The following is a 15459-nucleotide window of genomic DNA, read 5'->3' on the forward strand; positions in this document are numbered from 1 at the left end:
GGCCTATCAGGAAGCAGAGGTGTGCCCCTTAGAGAACAAAATGGAGAGGCTGTGCTTTTGAACTGAGAAGCAGGGAGGGGCCAGCAGAGGGGCTCCAGTCCCTCTTACTGCTTGGGCAGGGGTAGCAGCCCCCTCCCTCTTTTTCTGCCTATATTTGTCCCTTTTGACAGACAACTGCCGAGCATCCATTTCTCTGTTCCTTTGGAAATAGCAATCCAGCTTTCCTCTGGGTACCACCATGTTGCATCTCAAAGTCCATAAAGACCAGCTGATACTGTCCCGCCTCCTCCCTAGCAGCTAGAGGGGCACCAATGATTAGGCGTAGCCAATCACTGACCACAGTGATTGGTTTGGGCAAACACATGATCCAGGTGAGTTCAGTGAACATCAGCCTTGGATCTTTCCTCTAACAGAAAAGACATCTTTCCTTTCTGCTGAGCTGGCTAAGCTGGTAGACGTGAGCCTTAAGGGCCTGGTGGACATCTTGCCACTGGATGTGGAGAGCCTGCCTGAGAATGAAACAGGAAAGCAGAGCAGAGAAGGAAAGGGATGTATTTCTGATAGCACTGTTGAAGCACTTGGATCCAGCCATGCCTAAAGCTAGATCTTCAGCACTATTCAGGATCAGCAAATTCCCTCCTTTGCTTAAGCCAGCTGCACTTGAGTTGCTGTTCTTTGCAACTGAAGTAGTCCTCTGTATTTCACCCCAGCACTCATATGTCCCCCAGATAGACTAGGGGCTTTCCGAGAGACCCGTATATTGGGGTTGGCCCACAAATATACTGCGCCTGTGCCTGCCCCTCTCCCCCCATCTAGGGAGGAAGCTGATGCCAAGCCCCGGATCCTGGGCCACAGGGAGGTCTCTGTTTGAGAAGTGGTGCACCTTTTGTCCTAGGGCTAAATGGAGATGGTCCCTCAACCAAGGCTTCTAAGAGGAGCCACAGCGTCCAAGCTTGAGTGGGCCCTGCTGCTGCTCTCTGCCTCAGGTGAGGTCCTACCTTCTCCCTCCTCCAGATCTGGGCCTTTCTCTTTTTATTAATAGGGGTGTGTGTGTGTTGGGGGGCGGGGGTGCCCAGTAGACAAATTATGGTTTTGGAGTCCATGGAAAAGGGGCCTCTTAGGCTGGGGACAGTACTTGGCAGATCAGAGGCCATGGGCTCCAGAGCAGCGGGTGCACACCTATGAAAACCATAGGGCCTAAGTGGTGGCAGGGCACTGGAAGGGGAGAGATCCGCTGGGGACAGCATCATTTGCCAGGGCCCTTGGGCTGGACCTGGATGGACAGGGAGGGCTTGGAAGGGGAAACTGAGGGATGGGAGGAACCACACAGGCAGAGAGGCAGTAACTTGGAAAGGGTGGTGGTGAATCACCTGTGTAATGCTGTCCAGTGAAGCTTAGAAATAGTAGAAATGAAAGATTAGCAGTCACTATGAGCTAGGCATTATCTCATGTAATCCCATAGCAATTCTGTGAATGTAGAACTGATTATCCTAACTTTACAGGCGAGGAAACTGAGGCCTAGGGCGTAAATAACTTGTCTAAACTCACAGTTAGTAGGTGGGAGAGCCAGGACAGAAACCATGGAGCCCGGTGGCCGGAAGAGGCACGAAGCCCTGGTCAGTAGGCAGCAAGGAGACACTGCTGGTCTGTTGCGGGGAGAGGTCTGGTAAAAGCGGTGCTCTGGGACGGATGGTCATTCCGGTGGAGGATGAGATGAAGGTAAGAGAGGATCAGCAAGAGCAGTCAGAAAGCTGAGGTGGCCATTCAGGTGGCAGGCAATGCAGACCCAGGCTGTGTTGTAGGCTTTGGTGTAGGGAGGAAGAGAATGGATCGGCAAGTGAGAAGACTTCGCTCTTGTGTGTAGGCTGGTGAAGCCCCTGTCTAAGATGGGGAACGGGGAAGGGCACTTGTTTCAGACAAACCAGAGCCCTCAGCAAAGACCAGCCTAGGTACATCTATACAGGAAAGCAGGGGAGAGAGGGTGAGGGAGAGATGCCCAGTACTAAGATGAGGGCGCTGGAGGGACTGATGGGACAAGTGGGAGGGGGAGGAGAATAGGGCTAGCCCAGAGTCATGAGAACAGACAGAAGGCTTTGAGAAGAAAGTCGTGGGGGTAAGTGCTGCAGACAGGTCAAGAATGCCGAAGGTGGAGAAGACACCATTAGGCACTGGGTACTGAGTCCTGGTGTTTGTGTGGTGGGGGGAGGGGATTGTTCGTTTCAAAATGTAAAACTGTTTATCTGTTGGTAAATACTAAAGCATGAAAAATGCAATTAAATAGGAGTAGGTACGTTAAAATGCGTAAGACCTCCTAAACGCTCTCATGGTTTCACATATTTCCTTCCAGACTTTGGAATATGAATAAAAACAGATAACTGCATGTGTATGGGAATTCCAGTTGCTTCACATCTGTGCCCAAACTAGAAATTGTCTGTTTCATAGTAGGCATTCAGGTGTGTAGCTTATCTCATCGTAGTCTTAATTTGCATTTCCCTGATGATGAAAAGGTTGACTGCCTCTTGTTTGACCATTCAGACATTCTCTTTTTTGAAGGTCTTGTTCAAGTCCTTTATCCATTTTTCTATGGTTTCTTTGATTTTTTCTTACTCATTTGTAGGAGGTCTTTGTATAGTTTAAATACAAATCCTCTGTGTATTGCAAATATTTTCCACTCTGTTCATCTTTTCTCTACCGTTAATACCATATTTTTTTGCAAGTAGCATGCCCAGGTAAATCGTAACACTCACATATAAAGTATGGGAATGAAAAAATTATGTTAAAAATGTTGTGGCATAGCATGCCCATGCATATACTGCGCATGTCTCCTGACATTTCCAGAAGTGAATTTTGGCCTCATTCAATAGTCCAAAAATGATACTTTTGACCATATTTGTATAATAAAAGTATAAGCTATGGTCAGGAAGCCATGGATTGAGTTTGGTAGTACCCCATAATCGGAAAATAAGCAATTGAAACTGTGTTTGTTTCTGTTAAGTTGATAATTATATCCCTGTCGCTTCTGAGTCATCAGTCAGAACCTTGAGCCTACTGAAGCCTGTCCATAAATCACGTGCTGTCAATTGGAAGCATAATAAAGCCAAGCCTGCACTAGCATAAATGGTATCAATAGGAATCGCTATTGATAGGAATCTCGATTCAGTCTGCATTGACATAATTATCATAGTCATCTTCCGACTCTGGCTTTTAATTGGAAGAGTAAACAAAGCAAACCTGATAACACGATTGCTCTTAGCTCAACAGTTGAGTGGGAAAACCTTATCAGATCATCTTAAGTGAAACCTTTAAGCTATATTAGGTCTGCTTATCTCATAGTCTGATTGTCTTACCAGCACCAATGTCTTTGATCCGTGATCATAAGTCACTTTAGTCATATGTTTGTGAGCATATAAAAAGACCCTTCTTGTATACCTCACATCTGAATTTTGTGATCTTTACTAGAACCTGCCAGTTATCGATTATACTGTGTGCATTTTTTCAGGTTTATAAATCTAAATCTTAGAACCCTTTAGGATCATGGCAGGAATTAAACACAAGTTCTACACAGCCAACTTAAAACTGAAAGTCATGAGGGCAGAAGAAACAAGAAACAAAGCAGCAGAGAGTTCGAGGTTAGAGAGGAGTCCATTTGCCAGTGGAGGAGAAAAAGGAGCTGGAGAAAATGGATCTGTGAAATGGCCTGAGTTGGAGAACAACTTGAAAGAATGGATTATTTCTTGAAGGGAACAAAATTAAGCTGTCTCTACTGTCGCAATTCAGATCAAAGCAAAGCTTCTGGCAAATGAAAGAGGAATCCCGGATTTCAGGGTAGGTTACACCTGGAGTTCTAAATTCGTGAAAAGGAATGGCCTTTCTCTGAGAATGAGAACCACAGTAGGCCAGCAACTTCTGGATGACTAGGGGCAAAAGATGGTCACCTTTTGCGAATTCATCACCAAAGAAATCTCTGAACTCTATCTGCAATGGTTTAGGAAAATATCTACCTCAAATGAAGTTTTCATGAGATCAGTTTTATCCTGGTAACGTTAAATCCGTTGGACGGAAAAAAAAAAAAAAGAAATTGAAGACAGCAACGTAAAAATATGGGTATAGCGGGCTTAAGAAAATAGTGCGGGTGGGTGGGTTGTGTGGTTTGCAAAAAAAACAATGTGTTACTTGCATAAAAATACAGTAGTGTCTTATGAGGAACAGAAGGTCTTAATTTTAATGTGGTTAAATCTATATTGTTTTTCCTTTACAATTGACCTTTTTGGTGTTGTATTTAAGAAATCTTTACCTTACATAAATTCTCCTGTGTTTTTTCTTAAAAAAAGCTTTATTGTTTTGACTTCCAAATTTAGAAATATAATCCAGCTGAAATTGATTTTTGGTTATGATTTGCTAAGAGTAGAGGTTAAAATCCCCCCCCGGCACAGGATCCAGCCCAGGATCACATACTGTGTAGTTATGTCTCTTTAGCCTCCTTTAGTCTGGAACAGTTCCTTAACTTTCCTATCTTTCATGACACTGACAGTTCTAAAAGAATACAGGCCAGGTATTTTATAGAATGTTCCTCAACTGTTTTGTCTGAGGTTTCCAGATATTTAGATTCAGGTTATGAATTTTTGACTAGAACACAAGTCGAAAGTGATGTTTTGTCTTTCTTTGGGAATCGTAACTGGAGGCACTTAGTGCCCATTTTGCTCCTCAGTGGTGAAGTTAATTTAGTTTTTTAACTTTTTATTTGGAAATACATTCATGTTTATGGAAAAGTTGCAAAAATATGACAAAGAATTCCTGTATCTCTTTCACACAGATTCCCCAAATGTTAACATTTTACCACATTAGCTTTATCATTTTTCCTATCTTATCATTTTTTTTACGTCTAAGTTGCAGACATACTGTTCTTTTTTTAATCTAAGTATTTCAGTAGGTCTTCCTATAAATTAGGACATTCTTCTATATCAATTGTCTCATTAATATTCTTCAGAGCAAAGTAAGAAAAACTTGCCTCATCCAGGATCCATTCCAGGACCGTACATTGCACTTAGCTGTAATGTTTTGTTAGTCTCCTTTAATCTAGAACAGTTCCTTAGTCTTTATTTTTCTGGCCACGTTTTTAAAGAGTGCAGCCCAATTTCTTAAGCGTGCAGGCCAGTTTATCAGTTTGGACTTGTCTGCTGTTTCCTCATGCTTAGATTCAAGTTATACATTTTTGACAGGAATACCACAGAAAGGATGTTGTGGCCTCCCATGCATTGTATCAGGATGTCAGGAGGAACACAACGGCTATTTGTCCCATTACTGGTGATGGTTAAGTTGGGGTCTACCAGGTTTCTCCACTGCAGGTTACTATTTTTTCTTCTCTTTGTAATAATCTTGGGGGAGGACAAAACTGGGCAGTGTTTTGTTCTGCTATGCATGGGGTCACCACGAGTGGGGGACTGACTTGATGGTAGCTAACAACAACAACTTTGAATATCTGAATATCCTGTTCTCAAAATAAAACTTTCACCCAATAGTTTCATCATCCATTGATGCTTCTTGCCTGAGACAATTACAGTAAAATGCGCATAAGCCAGAACCTGTGGAAGGTGGAAACCTGTCAGAGAAGGAAAACTCAAATATTTTCTGCTAATGGAGAACGATAGAAAAGTGGTAAGAACTGCACCCTGTCAAAGGTGAAAAATTTGCGAGATCCGGAAAAACAAGGCAGTCCCGTCGAGTTCCAGCTCTCACAGGTTTCACTGTATTACTACTGTAGTTGTCAAATGGTAAATTCCTTCTACATTTCTTAGTTGGAATTCTATGGGAGGTAGTTTTGATAGGGTTCAGTTTCTCTCACTTGCCCCTGTACCTAGGTGTAATCATTAGGGCCTCTCCTTTTGTTAGAACTCTATCTTCTCAGCACTGTGATTCTATAAAATTCTCCCCCTTTCAGAGGTTTTGGCTTAGCTTTTTAAGCCCCCACCTTGTACGCTTTCAGATTTCAGCAAATGGCTTGGAAACTTGAGGCCCCTCAAGCCTTCAATTGTATCATTCCAGCCCATAAGACCGAAAAGCTCTGCTAATTTCTCTGTCTCTGACCTGTAGTCTTCTGCCTGGAGAGAGCCCGGATCCTCAACTTCTTGGCAGAGTCAGCAAATGCAGGCAGCTGCAGACCATCAGCTCACCTCTCCACGGTTCTCCCCTCTCCACAGTCTTAACTCCTCTAGTCATTGTTGCTTCCACAGCTGGCTTAAACCACAAGAATAATTCGTTCTTTTTGGCTTTCCTGGTTAGTCTCATTGGGAACCTTATTCAGCTGCAAGCTACTCCATCCTTCCCAGAAGCAGAAGGTCTACATTTTCCCTTTTTAAGGGCTGCATAGTATTGTATCATATGAGTGTCCCATTTTCAGATTTACCTTCTCTAATTACAGTTGTTTGGAGCCCTTGTGGCGCAGTGGTTAAGAGCTTGGCTGCTAACCAAAAGGTCAGCAGTTTGAATCCGCCAGCCACTCCTTGCAAACCGTATGGGGCAGTTCTACTCTGTCCTATAGAGTTGCTATGAGTTGGAATCCAGTCGACGGCAACGGGTATGGGTATATAGGTAATTGCAGTTGTTCAGTTTGTTATTATTATAGATACTATGATAATGATCATTCTTGTAGGTATACAGTATAACCCGTTGCCATCAAGTTGATTCTGACTCATAGCAACCCTGTAGGACAGAGTGGAACTGCCCCGTAGGGTTTCCAAGGCGTGGCTAGTGGATTCGAACTGCTGACCTTTTAGTTGGCAGCCGAGGTCTTAACCACTGCACCACAGGGCTCCAGGTATACAGTATACGTGAGTTCAATTATTTTATAGAATAAATTTGTGGTAATGGAATTTCCAGATTAGAGACTATGATGATTTGTAAATTTGATAGATATTGCCAAATGGCCCTCTAGAAAGATTATGACCACACTTAAAAGCAGTGCAGCAGAGTGCCTGTTTGCTCAAATTCTCTGCAATCTTGCAAATTCATCTTTTTAATCTTTGCCAACCTAATAGGTGAAAAATACCTCAATTTAATATGCATAGTTTTTCTTACTAATAAGGATGAGCCATCTTTTCATATTTATTTTCCCTAACTCAAAAGTTTCATGATGGCAGGATTTTTGTCTGTTGGTCTCTGCTGTATCCCAAGCATCAAAAAGAATCTGGTACATACGAGGCACACGATAAATATTTCTTGAGTGAATTTGTAGTTCTTCTGAATATTGCTTGTTCAAATCCCTTTGCTTATTTTTCTATTGACGTTTGTCTTTTTCTTATGGAATTCTAGTGGTCACTGTAGCTTCACTTTTGGTATTTCCCTGTCCTTGCACTAGGCTGAGCTCCTAGTAAGTGCTTGATAACTAACTATAGAGTCGTTTTCAGCACGTCACTATCTTCTGTTCCTCAGGTGCCTCAGATGTCTTCCTGCCCTCTCTGTTCCAGCCTCAGCCTTCTATGGAGAGTGGACAAGGCAATCCACAGATCTGGCGTGTGGTGCAGGGCAGTTCTGCTAGGGCCCATGTCTTATCTTGGTACCAGCAGCTGAAAGGAAGTGGGCCCACCTTCCTGCTGAGTCAGCGAGAAGGGCCTCCCCCCACCTATGGCTTGGGTGTGAATCCCCGCTTCCTGGCAGAACTGGGCCTAGCCCAGAATGGTGCCTGCCGTACCGTGGGCAATGCCAGCCCTGCTGATGAGGGTATCTGCTACTGTGCCATGTGGTTTTCAGGCCAGTGTATCTTTGGAGAGGGTACTCGTCTGCTGTACCAGGGTGAGTCCTAGGGTGTAGGGCGTCACAGCCCCTAGTGTGTAGGGTTGCAATGGAACAAGGGTGGCAGTGGGTTTGTAGAGAAAGACATAGGTGGTAGAGCCCCTTTGAAGGAAGCCTTGGTTGGTGGGGTGAAGGGAAGAAGAGAAGGATGGCTGGAGAAGTTGGACTGTTGACAGGGAAGAGGCTCAAGCTTCGTGCTGGGGGAACTGGCTGGGAGGATTCGAGGACAGACAGACACTGTAGACGCAGACTTTTAGATCCACAAGGGGAAGCCTAATCAAGAACAGTAAGTCCATTCTCTTGCCCTGCTCTATAGAAAGGATGTTGGAGGCCCCGAGGGAAGATACATGTGGCAGAGACAAGCTCAGAGTCCATGCTCTGCTGAACAAGCTTGGATAGCTGTGGGAGAAAAAGGAGATTCTGAGAGAGGTAAGGAAAGGCAGTCTCTGGGAGCTGGGGGAAAGCCCATGGAGAAGGGCTGAGGGGAAATGGGAGGAAGAAGAGAACCTCTAGCAGGTCCAAGAAGGAAGGAGATACAGATCTGAGTTGAAAGAGGCTGGTGGTGTTAGCTAACGTCCTTCTCCCCTTTATTCCCTACAGCTGAGGTGCAACCCCCTGCTCTCCAACCCTCCCCGCCCACAAGCTGAGCCTGCTCATTCCAGCTGCTGGCCCTCCCTTCCTTGTACTTTGTGTGGCCCTAGGACACCATCTTCCCCCTCTGAGAGTCTCCTGGGTCCTGAGAGGCCAACACCAGGAGGAGGAGGAGTTCACAGGGAGTCTTGGGGACCCCATAATCAGCTGGCTACAGCTGCCTCAGGGGATGGCAGGGATGTCTGTGACCTGCCAAGATCTGCACCAGAGTAGGGTCTCAGAGGTGGTGCTGCCCCTGTCAAGGTGAGTATGCTGAGGACCAGGGGTTGTGCTCTAGGCTTCCTCCTACAGCTACCCAGAACCCAGACATCCAAAATCCACTCTCTGGCTTTCTGATGGCCTCCCAGTTACCTGGAAGGCCAAGCTAGGCATTGGCTGTGTGTGGCAAAACACCTCTGGCTCTGCCCCTGCCTATGGGTGGCACCTAATCTTGGATTTTGGAGCCTGTGCAGTGAAATAGAGGGACCAGATATCCACAAGGTCCTGATATCGTGCAGCCACTCCTGGATTCTGTGTTCTCTGGGGGTGAATGCCTGTTGATCTCCTTGTGGAAGTTACAGCAGATAAGTTACTTGAAGGTCACCTACTCTGTTCCAGGGTGCAAAGGGCTGCAGATGAAGAACTGGGATGAGACTTATGAGAACAGTGGAGATATCCACCTTGGTATGGACTCCCAGACACTGACCTGTGATCCCCTAGGTGGTGAAGCCATGGCTTTTGACCTTCACTTTCACTGTCAAACTGATTCATGCAACACATATTTATGGAGTACTAAGTATCTGCCAGGGCAGAGTGAACATTAGGGAGACACTGGACCAGCATTTAGGATGCAAGGGAAAATGTGCTAAGGATCCCAAGATAGGGACTCAGAATATTCAGGAGTTCAAACAGGAGAGGAGCCCATCCACTGGAGGATTGAGGGAGCTCCTGTAGACAATAAAGACTTAGCACCGAGCCCTGGAATTAATATCTGGCAAAGTGTATTAGATCCAGGCAAGAGCACCTGGGTCTAGTCCTGGTTCTGCCCCTAACTCCCTGTGGACTCTTGGGTGAGCCGTTTTCCTTTCTGGGCTTCAGATCCACCCCCGCTACTACCACATCTGGTGCTGAGGCTACCAAACCAAAATCAAACCCACTGCCATCGAGTCGATTCAGACTGATAGTGACCCTGAGTTTACAGCAGGAACAAAACAGAAACCATCCGTACCCTTACAGAACTTAAGTCTAACTTTTCTATATGTAAAAAGGAATAATAACAGTCTCCAAGAGGACAAAGTGAGCAGGAGAAAGCTCTTGGGAAGGTGACAATGGCAGGGGGAGGAGAAGATCATGAAAATGCATTGTCAGGGGGGCTAGGCCCAACATTTCACCCTATGCTTGTTTCCTCTGCAGTGGAACTTGAACAGACCCTTACTGCCATCATCTACTGCTACCTGGGCCTGCTAGGTGCAGCTCAGCTCTGTAGCTTGATCCTGGTTGCTCTCTGGAGGAATAGCTGTTCTTTGGCCCACCATCCAGGCCCTTTCACCCAAAAGGACCAAGGAGCAGCCGCTGGTTCCAAGACACAGTCAGGCAGAAGACACACTCCTGCCAGGGCCCTGGAGTATGGCCGTCTAAACCCCAGCAACTTCCAAGTCCTCAGAACAGCTGCCTGTGCTATAGCCACTACCTTCTTGTTCCAACCAGCTTCATCCTAGCCTTTTTTAACCCCTCAACTTCCCCTTCTCTCTTCCCAAATTTTTCCACAAATACAAGGAATTTGAATAAACACTGTTGTGTTGTGGGTTGTTTCTAAGGCTACGGTCAGTGAACCCCCAGAAGAGGTCCTGTCTGGGAGTCTGTAGACTCTTGGGTTAGGTCAGCAGCAGCTGCCCCCAAACCTAATGGAGGCTGGGGTTTTGGTTTGTCATACAGGTCCAAAAGCCATTCTGGCTGATTAGAGGAAAAAATACATAGCACAGCCAGACATTCTTGTTTTGCCAGTTAGCTGTTTGTGAAAGCAAGATCCCTCTCCCCTTTGGACCTCATTTCTTCATCTAAGTGAAAGAGTTGGACCATCTAAGGTTCTCCCTATTTTGGCTAAAACCTACGAGTTCTTAGTCCTTTTTGGAGACAAATCCCTCTAAGGACTGAAGTTCGCCAAGGATCTTTTTCCAGAAAAATCTTCACATACAAAATTTAGGGGTCGGGGGTGCTTCACCTGGGTAGTATGTTCCCCACCACTGCCAGGGCCTATGGGGCTACAGCATCCACTTGTGGGCAGAGTGGAGCTGGGATGGGAGAGCCACTTTACCCTTGTGGTGACTAGGAGCCCAAACTTTTTAAGCCCATTTCCCAAGCTTAGACTAAAGCAGGGTGGCCTCTTCATGACTCTCAAGGGCATATAGTACCAGATTCCTCATATTCAGGGTCTGATGGCTGCCAAAAGCTCCCTAGACAGGATATTTGCAGTTAGGACTCAGAAGGCTCCCAAGTTCTTCTTCCTTTTCTCGTCTATTCTTCACCTTCTCCTAGCCTCTACTCCTCTATACAAAAACAAAAAACCAAACCTGTTGCCATTGAGTCAATTCTGACTCATAGTGATCTTATAGGACAGAGTAGAACTGCCCCATTGGGTTTCCAAGGAGCGGCTGGTGGATTTGAACTGCCGAACTTCCGGTTAGCAGCTAAGCTCTTAACCACTGTATTTTATACAAAGGGCTACCACATTATAAGGAGTCCCTGGGTGGCACAAACAGTTAAGCGCTTTGACTACTAGCCAGAAAGTTGGTGGTTCAAGCCCACTCAGGCATCTTGGTAGACAGATCTGGTGATCTACTTCTGAAAGGGCACAGCCTTGAAAACACCTATGGAGGAGTTCTACTCTGCACACGTGGGGTCGCCATGAGTCAGAATTGACTCGAAACCACCTCATAAGTGACAGCTGCTGATCTGAATTCAGAGAAGAAACCCTGGGTCCCAGGTTACCATCTCTTTCGTTGAGAGTATCCTACTACTTGAATCAGTACTGACATTACTGCTTCGTGAAAACACTGCTAACATGAAAATTCCTTAAGTATTCATTTTTAACACCTGCCCAGAGTGGGAGAAAGTGGAAGAAAAGGCTCAGGAAGGGTGTCACAGTGAAGATCACTGATCCCAGGGACTGGGCTGCTGGAATGGAGAGGAGAGGACTGAAAAGGGGAATAGGAGGGCACTGGAAAAAAAAAAAAATGCAGCCTACTTCTGGGCCTTGATGGGCCAATAGAGACCAGGTTTATCTACAGACACCTGGATTGTCTACAGGGAGAGGTTCCAGGCATGTGCTCTCCTCAGGAGGGAGCCTCATGACATGAATCATTCTGGACACTTCAGCCCGAGAACTGTGAATTCAACTTCCAGCTCTGCCACTAGCATACACAGAACAAGAGGATCGAGGTGCCCTTTCCTCAAAAAGTTCTATGGTCCTATTCTGCTTGACCTAATTAGCCAAGAAGACCGAAAACCTTATCAGCAAGGTTTTGTGAGCATCAGTAGGCTAGTTCACAGTCATTGTTTATAGCTTCACAAACTTCTACTAGCAGAACAGGTGGTTGGAGATTCCTCCCAGTGACCAGAGAGAAGATTTAACAAGTAAAAACCTGCAAACTCTTTATTAAATTCTCCCATTTCATCTGTACAGAAAAAAATGCACATTATGTTCAGAATCTCAGTAACATCTCAAAATTACATAGCATGAACATGTAAAAACAAGGAACTGCCAGGATTTTGTACATAGAAAGGAAAACCATTTACAAAAGAGGTTTGTTAATTTTCTTTTTTCTTTCTTAAAAAAAAAAAAGTTAAAGGCCTAAGCGCTCACAGCATTTGCTGTGCAGTCTGTTTTCCTGCTAGGACTGACCCAGGAGATTGTGCTGGGAGAAGCCACTCAGGAAGCCTGCCTGTTGCCAGCCCTCCTGTTGGCACTGCATCCGGTGCACTGCAGTTTGGGCGGGGTCCTGCTCAAACTACCTGGCCTGCGTGGTGTAGCGCCCTGCTGGGCTCTGGGGTCCAGATGTCAGTCCTCTTGGGGGAAAGGCAAAAAGCAGAATATAGAGGCACTGTCTTGAGTTTTTCCTTGCCCAGGAAGAGTTCCTCGATATGCACCTCCCAACACCCTTACTGTGCATTGTGGGGGATGACGGGGCAGGGGAAGGAGGACGCCACCTGTCAGGATCCTTTCACCACCAGCTCTAAATAGATGGTCCCACCTTTGTACTCCAGTGAGAAACAATTTCGTGGTCCCCACAGTGATCTCGCCAGATGGTTTAGGGGAGTCTGTCACCCTGAAGATTCAGTCTGGGCTTGCTAGTTATCTGTTATCTAAGGTCTGAGTGGGAAGGTGGATTTGCCCTAACATGTGACCTTGGCCCCAGTGGAGGGAGGAGGACCAAGAAGGAGTGTAGCTAGAGGGATGGTCAACTAAAGACAGATGAGAGGGAACGAGGCCAAAACATCAGATCCTCTGGCCCAGACCCTTTGGGAATCAAAGACTAGTGGTAAAGAGGGCAAGAATTAGGAGAGGAGAAAGAAGTATCCCCAGAAGCCCAGGAGAAACTCACAGCGCTAGAATGCTACATTTTATAAAAGTACATAGGTGCTGTCCAAATGGTGAGAAATAAAATAGAGCATTCTGATCTTTGAGGTTTTCAAATTCATTAGAATTTGAAATATAAGTAAACACAGGCAAAATGCCATAGTCTTCTCTCTGTTCCATGGCCAAAATTTAGGTTGAATGTGCCAGGATTGTGTGGCTGGGTTGGTTGACGTCCCAGGGTCTCTATTCCAGCTTCTTTTTCCTTATCTGCTTACTTAGAGTAAGTTATATGTAGCAAATAGTTACTTTGTGGGAAATGAATGTGAAGGGAAGGGCTTTTCTCATAGAGACTTGAGACCAGCTAAGAAACGAAGTCCAAAGAAGCAACTTACCCCTCCCTGGATGACTCTCACAGTGGGGATCTTTGGGACAGGGGCAGGACCAGAAACCTGGACTAAGGGAGGATGGGAGACATTTCTAGAAGTCTGGATATATAAGAACTGGGTAGTCCTCTTCACCATTGGATTCTTCTGTTAGGTGACTTCGGGAAACAGGAAGAAATGACATCTGACAGTAATTTTCTGTTGTACCTCTAGCAAAGCGGTGTTTCCCCACCCCTGCACCCGAGCTGCTTACTGTTCCTCAGAAGACCAAGTTTAGGGTATGAGATAGTCAAAGGCTTCCAATGGATTCTAGTCACCACCTGCTCACTGAACATGACTTAATTGGCCATCCCAGAATCCCCCTAGCTTCTAAGTGTACACTGGCTCAGAACAAGCTGACTGGAGCCACAGAACTGGGGCTGTGACTGGGACTGACAGCCAGAGGGTCTCCAGGGAATGCAGAGAAGGGGGCTTTCCCACTGGAGTGAACCCAAATGTTTGGGGTGGCTCTTGTCTCAGTGCTGCTTGCTGGGACAGCAGCAACAGCAGAGCAAGGCTGGGGACAGCGAGGTGAAAGCCTCACTCAGAGCTGCCCTTCTGTGGGAGCAGCTCTGTTTGAGGTGAAGCAGTTAGTCTTGTTCTCGACTTTTGCCCAGATTTCTGATTTCCTGTACTGCAGTACTTCAGCTCAGGAGACTCCTGATGCCTCTGGAGTACAGCACACTAAGGGTAAGAGTCCCTGAGATACTGGAGTGAGCTGCTGTAGTCTTCAGCAAATGCTCAGAGCCTTGAGCAATCACTTGGCCTTGGCAAAAAAAAAACCCCTACCTGCTACTTATATTATTGTTCATGGGCTAGACTGTAGGAGAAGAGATAAAGGCCAAAATCGATCATTGGTTCCTATGCTAGGGTTACACTTTCCTCTTCTTCCTAATTCTCAACTAGTTGATTCATACCCTTGACTAACCTACAAGTCCAGTAACCGGAGGTGGTCCCGAACCTACTTTACTGTGCCAAATGAGGTACAGAATGGCTGTGGCTGGGCTGCCAGTTCAGATGGTGCTGGGTCCCTTGGATTAGAACACCTGCTCAGGATACTGCCTGGGGACTTTTAAGAACCATTCACACAAAACTATTCCCAGTAGGATGGTGAAATTCTGTCTTGCAAAAAGCAGTTAAAGATACTATCAGAGTTATTGCTTCTATTTTGACCATTTCTAAAGGTGACAAATGTTTCCTGAACGTAATACCTTTTCAAACTTCCAAACCTGCCGCAGATAACTAATGGAATCTTCTCTCAGTTAAAAAAGAACAAAACTATCGAGACACGTTAGAACTATAGGAATGCTTCACATATATTGGGAGAGATGCAGCATGGCAGCCCCCACCCTCAGTAAGTGGTGAACACTAACCCTATCCTGTAAGCCATGCCAGACATGTCAGGGAGGGGGCACCTGCATTTAGATAACATTCCTAGTTCTCAATCCAACACTCCCAGTTTTCAATGCAAAGCCTCAGCAGCCCCCATCACCCAGATGGGAGCCCCTGGAGAAGGAATATCTGGACCAGTTCAGTTCAGTCCAGCAGTGGTGGTGATAGGGTATGCAGCATGTTCTCCAAGAGTTTCAAGTTTTATGAGATTGAAGAATCCCAGGACAGTTGCTGACTATCAGGAAGCCCCTAAGAGCAGGGCTGAGGGACCAAGCAGCTTAGTAGCTCCCCTTGGTGAAGTATTACCCTAAGCAGGGGGGATACACAGCTGGTTTCTGGAACCCACTGCCTCCAGGAAAGGTAGCAAAAAAGAAAAAAGAAGAAAACCACAGTATTCAAATATACGTCAGTCAGGTGAGATGAGGAGTGATTTGGATCTGCTGATCCACAAATTGACATGCTCCCACCTTGAATTTGAACACATTTCAGGGAAGACAAATGTTGCTTTAGTTACCGCAGCAAATGTGGACAGTGGCAAAGGGGAGGCAGGGGAAGGAAGGGCACCATGAATGGGCCTTGGTCTATGTGGACAGTTTTAGGCACATGATTTAGAATATTCTGTGGACATCTAACAGGTTAATAAAATATATA

Source organism: Trichechus manatus, unplaced genomic scaffold (genome assembly GCF_000243295.1).
Source record: "Trichechus manatus latirostris isolate Lorelei unplaced genomic scaffold, TriManLat1.0 scaffold00194, whole genome shotgun sequence".
NCBI classification, from domain to species: Eukaryota; Metazoa; Chordata; class Mammalia; order Sirenia; family Trichechidae; genus Trichechus; species Trichechus manatus.